Source organism: Nelumbo lutea, chromosome 3 (assembly GCF_056320005.1).
Source record: "Nelumbo lutea isolate HS-2025 chromosome 3, American lotus-T2T, whole genome shotgun sequence".
Classification (NCBI taxonomy): Eukaryota; Viridiplantae; Streptophyta; class Magnoliopsida; order Proteales; family Nelumbonaceae; genus Nelumbo; species Nelumbo lutea.
The window spans coordinates 12235263-12242886 of NC_142686.1; positions in this window are offsets into that span (position 1 = coordinate 12235263).

Genomic DNA, 7624 nt, shown 5'->3' on the forward strand with positions numbered 1-7624 from the left:
AAAGGGTAAATTATAGCTAAGTACACTGTAATTTAATGGTAGTAATACTTAGGTACTTCTAATTTTTGAATGCGAACACTTAGGTACTTCGAACTTTCAAAAATAGTCATTTAGGTCTACTGGTTAGTATTTCGTCAGTGAAATATTTTATAATACCAAAATTACTTTTTTGTGCATTTTTAGATTATTTTGCCCTTTTAACGTATAAACCCCAATTTATAAATAGGGGTGTAAATGAATCGAATTCGAATTGGATCAGTTAATATTCGAATTCAAATTCGATTAAAAAATCCAATATCCGAATTCGATTCGATATCTGACGGATATTGAAAATTAATATTTGACTTTGAATCTAATTAAATATTTGAATATTCGATTCGGTTCGAATTCGATTAATTAATTATTTTAGATAATTAATATATATATATATATATAATAAATATTTTATGATATAAAGTATATAAATTATTTATATAACTTAATTATTATATATAAATTATATAAAATATTTTATATATTATATATAAGAATTAAATAATCGATCGAATTTGGATATTTATTGAATCGAATCAGGTCATATCCGAATTCGAATCCGATTAACTATTCGGTAAGAATAGGATATCCAAATTCAACCAATTAGATATTCGAATTATTCGAATTTGATTCGATTATGCCAAATATTGAATTTGAAATCGGATTTTCGAATACCGTTGACACCCCTATTTATAAACCCTTTCTCTCTTCTAGTGTATTTGTTGGTTGCTCAAGCTACTCTAAAATTCCATTGATATATTCATTTTTTTGGTTCTTTATTCTAACAACTTTTGATTTTTCTTGTAATGGTAAACACAAACCAATGGAAGAACAAACCCAACTAACTTGCAAAGGAAATTAATTAGATTAATGTCTGAGCAAGAAGAGATAGGAAGGAAATTACCTTCTAGCAACACCCGCTTTGTTAAGAATCTTACGACTCCACTCAAATCCTATACTAAATTCAGCCAAATTATATGCCAAATCCAACTTCTCACATAACATTATAATTGTACGTTAGGAACATCTCCCTCCCGTGAATGAAAACATACAAACATGTGAGATGTTCTCAATATATAGCTATAATGAGACATGAGTAAATGTAGATAGAGTTCTTGTAGGTAAGAGATCCGAACTCGGATGTATCGCTGAAATTCAAGGCATTCAGGCAGGAAGAATGTAAATAGAGTGTGGGTAGAGAAAGTGGGCAGAAAATCCGGAGTGATTAACAAGAGGAAAAGAAATCGGACTGGGACTGGCGTTGGGTTGAGTTCTCCGCGTGTCGAGAAGCACAAAACCGGGGAAAAGGTTAAGATGGTTGAATTCAACATTATTCATTTTCCAAAACTAAAAGAACGCAATAGGTAATAGGTTGAAGTTGAACGGCCCGGATCCATACAGGGTGAGAGAGTACCTCCTACATGGAGAACCGACAATTTTATGAAGGACGTACCTAATGTGAGATCAAGTGGGCCAAAAAGAAAGAAACATGACTACAATATCCATAAATGCAAGAATATAACATATATCTTGGAAAACGAAATCTAACCAAAATGAATCGACAGCCTTATTTACTCCCCCAACTCTTTCTGCTCACCATCTTTCAGTGTGGGTACCTCTTAATTTGACTCACCCCATTACCCGATATTCATCAATAGTATCCGGGTTCAATATATTGAATTCAATCGACAAGTTGTTCTCATTCTTTCCCATATATTAATGCTTGTGAAATTCACAATGAAGTATAAGCAATTCTTATCTGTTTTCCTCTACATCTCTAAGTTATCCTTTGGATTTTCTTTTCAATGAAGATCTGGAACCCTTTACAGATAAACCTCTACAAACCTCAGAGAGAGAAGAATTTGGTATTTCTTTTATGAGATAGAGCATCAAGCTCAGGCTCATGCTGCACGTCTATACCTTGTATTGTGATATTGTCATGAATTAATCCCTACAACTTGTATTCTGTTACTAATTCAGTGGTTAACAAGTGACATCTGATGAGGGACCCTATTTACTAAAAACATAAATTTGTAGAGTGGATCATTGAATAGAAACCCTTTCTAGCCTCAACAAAATCATTAAATTCTAAATTCACTTTTGGTTTCAAAATTTGATCATGTCCATCACTTACCAACTATTCTTGATTCTTGTCGATGTTGATTAGGTTGAGAATTGCCTAACTTGTGTGAACCACCTCAGTTCACACGGTTTTTGGTCCACAAAAATAAGGAATTTGTCGGGATTGATCAAGGGCGATTTGGCCCGACCTAGTAACAGGGGGAAACGTGAACACGACCTAACTAGTAAGATGACAGTTCAGCCCAACATGCCAAGTCCTCAACAGATCAAGCTCGAATAATCAAACCACCTCGGGATGATTTTACCTCGGTGTAAGGTCGCATCAAGACCACCTCGGTCCCAAGGCACTTTGGCGTTCGCCCCAGGTCGGATCTAAAGAGCAGTAGCTCGGGTAATATTGACAGACCACTACATGGCAACCCCAAGATCTAGCCATCTGATTCCGAACCTCGTGGGATCACACTGCGTAACGGCTAGCCTTATCTCCCCCGACTGGTTTGGGCGGACTCAATAAACCCTATCAGTTGTCCCCCAATTATCGTGGAAACGAATCTCATCATGACGAGGATCCCGGAACCGCTCCGCGAAACTCGCAAGGACTCCACTATATAAATGCTCCACCCTCCATGGGTGCAAGGTATGCGTGATTTTCCTGCTCTCAAGCTCTCTACTTTCAAAGCAATTTCAGCTCGCTACTAGCCTACTGACTTAAAAATCGAAGCGACCTCGCCGGGTTAGCATCCCCGGGTTCTCTGATATCCTTGCAAGTTTAGTCCGCTGTCCATCTAGAAGACAGATCACCTCCAGTTAGGAGCAGTTAGATCGCACTACATCAATTGGCATCGTCTGTGGGAAACGCTACGAGAAGCTTCTTTCCACCACGAATCACAAACCCAGAATCCATGGCATCCTCCAGCAGCGCCAAACAAAATAACGAGATGAATGTCTCCGAGGGACAACCTCAGATCCCGACCGTATGCATCGGTCAGTTCACCATACCGCTCTCCGCGGGTGGGGTCCCAACACTGATTGTGCCTCAAGTAACTATGCCAGTGAACGCCCCACTTCCTCTTGTAGTGGGTGCAACTTTTGTTGAACCATCTGTGGTTCCCCCTGGAGTCGGACAGCATCAGTTCGACAACTTGGTACACTGCGTGCGGGCTGTTCAAGCCCAAATGCAACAGGTCCAACAATTTCAGTACTACCAGCAACAGGTTTTACACCACATTTACCAGCAGCAGTTCCCACTGCTGCAACAGAATCAACAGTCGGTTCCACCTCGACATCCGACAGCACAGCAGAATAAGTCCCGTCGTCAGAACACTCGCCCTCCTCGCCGGGGAGAGACTTCCCAGATTTAGCATCCCCTTGGGAGCCAGGTCTCGTCCCGCAGCAGGAGGGAAAGGCAAGTTACTCCTCCCGCTTCGCAGAACGTGAACATGTCGGGAGACACTCAGCCCGCCAGAGCTACTTCACCTTGGCCCTCGCAACATGAAGGTTTGCTTGCTGGGAACCGGTTCGAGGTTCTGGCCACGGACTCTAGGCGAGGCCCCTCCGTTCAGAGCAGATAGCGTCAGCAGTTCGAACCACTCCGTGCTAGGACATTACCCAACCACACTGAGGTCAGCAACACCAATGCGGAGCCAGCAAAGAAGCAGCAAAAGTGGCATCCTAAGGCACATCGAACTGTAGTTCCAAGCCAGCTCGCTGGACCTAGTCATCCTGAGTAAAGAGGAGGCGAGCTCAGAAGCCACGAAGACCGCTCCCCTCCTCTCGGGGTCATCTCCTTTGTCCTCCAAGCTCCTGGCGACCCCGATACTTCCAAGCCTACGCTGTCGTTGTCCTCACCAACAAGCCTCTAAGGCAAATCCTACTCAAGCCCGAGGTATCTGGCAAACTGACAAAGTGGGCCATCGAACTCACCAAGAGAAGGACGACCTTGGAATGCAAAGAAAGAGCGAGCTGAAAGACTCCGACGCAACCTCAAGAGAGGTCAATCACATAATTTTTGGCAAAGAAGAGGGGTCCCACGGCCCCCTATTTATATTTCACTGCGAGGCGATTAACGGCTGAGATCTGCTCGATCCAACGGCTCTCATGAAAACCGGTTGCACAACGCCCGAGGACAAAATCGGTTGAGCATGTTTTTGACATCCACGGAGTCCATAAAACAGTGTGACGTCCGCGCATACACCCAATGCGACCTAGGCTACGGCTAGTTAAACCGGAGGTTCGAACAGGTCCGATCGGGGAGTGGGGGGCAATTGATGAAGGGCAATTTGGCCCGACCTAGTAATAGGGGGACACGTGGACTCGACCTTACTAGTAAGATGACAGCTCAGCTCGACATGCCAAGTCCGCAACAAATCGAGCTCGGATAATCAAACCACCTCGGGACGAGTTCACCTCGGTGTAAGGTCGCATCAAGACCACCTCGGTCCCAAGGCACTTCGGCGTTCGCCCCAGGTCGGATCTAAAGAGCAGTAGTTCAGGTAATATTGACAGACCACTACATGGCAACCCTAAAGATCTAGCCATCAAATTCCGAACCTCGCGGGATCACACCGTGTAACGGCTAGCCTTATCTCCCCCGACTAATTCGAACGGACTCAATATACCCTATCGCTTGTCCCCCAATTATCGAGGAAACGAATCTCATCGTGACGAGAATCCCGGAATCGCTCTGCGAAACTCGCGAGGACTCCATTATATAAAGGCTCCACCCTCCAGAGGTGCAAGGTATGCGTGATTTTCCTACTCTCAAGCTCTCTACTTTCAAAGCAATTTCAGCTCGCTACTAGCCTACTGACTTAAGCATCGGAATGACCTCGCTGGGTTAGAATCCCCGAGTTCTCTGATATCCTTGCAGGTTCAGTCCACCGTCCGTCTGGAAGCCAAATCACCTCCAGCTGAGAAGAGCTAAATCGCGTTACATCAGGGATCATGGTTTACGGCCCTATCAGATCTGGTTTATATTTATTTATATTGGACCAAATATGGATCTAAATCTATCCCAATCCGTAAATCTTAAGATTTATGCTTTAATCTTTATAAAATTAATATGCATCTATCATTAAAGTTGGCCTGTTTAATTACTAAAGAATGAGAATACCTTTGAGCCTTATTACCTTATCCGAAAATATCAAGGCAAAACAATCATTTTCTACTAATTTCAGGGGAAACAAACATTTTTTTTCTGAGTTTTTATTAGTCAACTTTCAAGCAGATTTTGGTCCTTAAGGCTGCTTATTTGAAGAGTATAAATAAAAAATTATCGGTATAAATACAAATATGTCTATGCGATATATATATATAGTATATATACACCATTTTTCGAAAAATCAACCATTTCCCTTCACTTTACATGCAACCAAGTGCAGTAAATAAAAGAGGAGAACAATTTTTTTTTTTTTAATTCTTCTTATTATTGTAAAAGTAACTATTTGTAGCTGAAAATTTTTATTTAAAAAATGCTTTTGCTCCATTTCATACGAAAACAAATGGAGCGTCAACATGATCTGAACCATTTCATTGTTGATACTTACGAAAAACATGTGCATGTATATGAAGGATTCTACCGTGGACTATATCATCTATTGCAAAGTTTAAGGGTCTAAAATGGTTAGGCAAGCCGAAAAGGTCATGGATTGAAATGTGAAAAATAATTTGAGAATCCATAATTTAACAATAGATAAGACATTGGGCAAAGGAGATTAGGAGAATGGTGGAAAATGATGTTTGATGAAAACACTGAAAATCTGACACCAATGTTTTTAAAATCGGACTAGATTAGATCGGACGGTTGGACCAGAAAATTCAGGAACTGGTCAACTGACTGGTTCTGTTTTACCCTAGAACCATCTTTTGGCTAAAAACCATTAATTTAGTCAGCTTGCGGTCGAACCATTCGAACAGTACATCAGTTTTTGGCCATTTTCTATTCTTTATTTTTTTGTCAAAACGAATTATCCGTTTGATTCGAACAATCAGACCATTTGACCCCGGAACCGGACCCCTGAACGATTCATTGTCCAATTCGTTTTTAAAAACCTTACTTTCCATTAAAGCTTCTTTTAGTGGCCTCTCCAAAGCAGCTAAATTAAAACTTCAGCCCTCCCAAACAGGCCCGTGGGTTAGTGACATGGTGGATGAGGCCAATTAACACACAGTGTGAAGATCCAGCCTTTTCTTGGTTTGGACCCTTGCCTTCTCAAAGGATTCCCGATGCCATACAACAAGCTGTTTCTTTTGCATTATATTATGTTATCCATGGAACTTTGATCTATTAAATAAATAAAGATAAGTTGTTCTGGTTTATGGAGCTTGCAACTTGAAGCAACAAAGGGATAGTTGAGTGGGACTTCAACTTGTGTTGGGCCCAATGATTTACATTTTAGCAAGGTTATCAAAATATACTAACATTGGACCCTGAGAGAACTCAATCTGGCCCAGAAAAAATAAGAGCCCATTAAGCTGGAAAGTTTAAAAATCGAGCCTTTAGCCCAGGCTCATGTTTGGGGACCAAGGAGACTTTCATGCATGACGTACCATTATATACAAATAAAGCTGAGTGTTTGTATCATATACACAAATGATCCATTACCCCAGCCTTGCATTTTTCTTAATTCTCTCTCTCCCTTCTTTTTCTACCACTCCCATTAAGTCATGTCATCATTTACAACTCAACTACCTAAAAATATTTCTAAAATCTCTCTCCTAAGGTACCTCCTCTAAGCCATTAGGAACGTTACCTCACTCCCCATTCAATTCCTATCCCCCAATCCATATCCACTCAAACAGGATTTCCTACCCACACTCTACTTGTCGTGAATTGCCGCCACACATCACTATTATGAATTGAGAGTGTGTGGCTGCAATTCACAGATGTTACGATGTGGGTAGGAAATCTGGACTCATATCCACACACAAACTCTTTCATTTAAAACACTCATATTAATTAATAAATAGTTAAGTGCGATTAATATTTAATCCAACCAATATTAAATGAGTATTAAATAGTGTTATTACCAAAAGTTAATAAACAACGGTTAGTAAATTATCAAAAAATAAATATTTTTATTAGTACAGTTAATAAATTACCAAAATGGGTAAATTTCTTAAACTACCCTTATAGTTTAGCTAATTGACTAAGTGTACCCTTATTGTTTGAAAATTGACTAACGTTGCCCCTACTGTTTCTAACAATTGACTAGCTCTACTCTTACCATTAGCATCCGTTACGTGTGATATCATGTGACTAATATATTCATCAAAAATCCTGAAAATACCCCTCCCACCTCCATTCCTAAAAAAAAGAAAAGAAAAGAAAAGAAAAAAAAAACCTTTGGACCTCTACAATTGACTAAACAAAAACAGAAAACATTTTGATTGGTAAAGCCATTGATCAAGTTCTCCCAACCAGAGATTTTAATGGTAAGAGTGACAATAAGGGTAGATCAACAAGAAAGGGGAACATATTGTCAATCTGAATAAATCCCACTACAGCCAA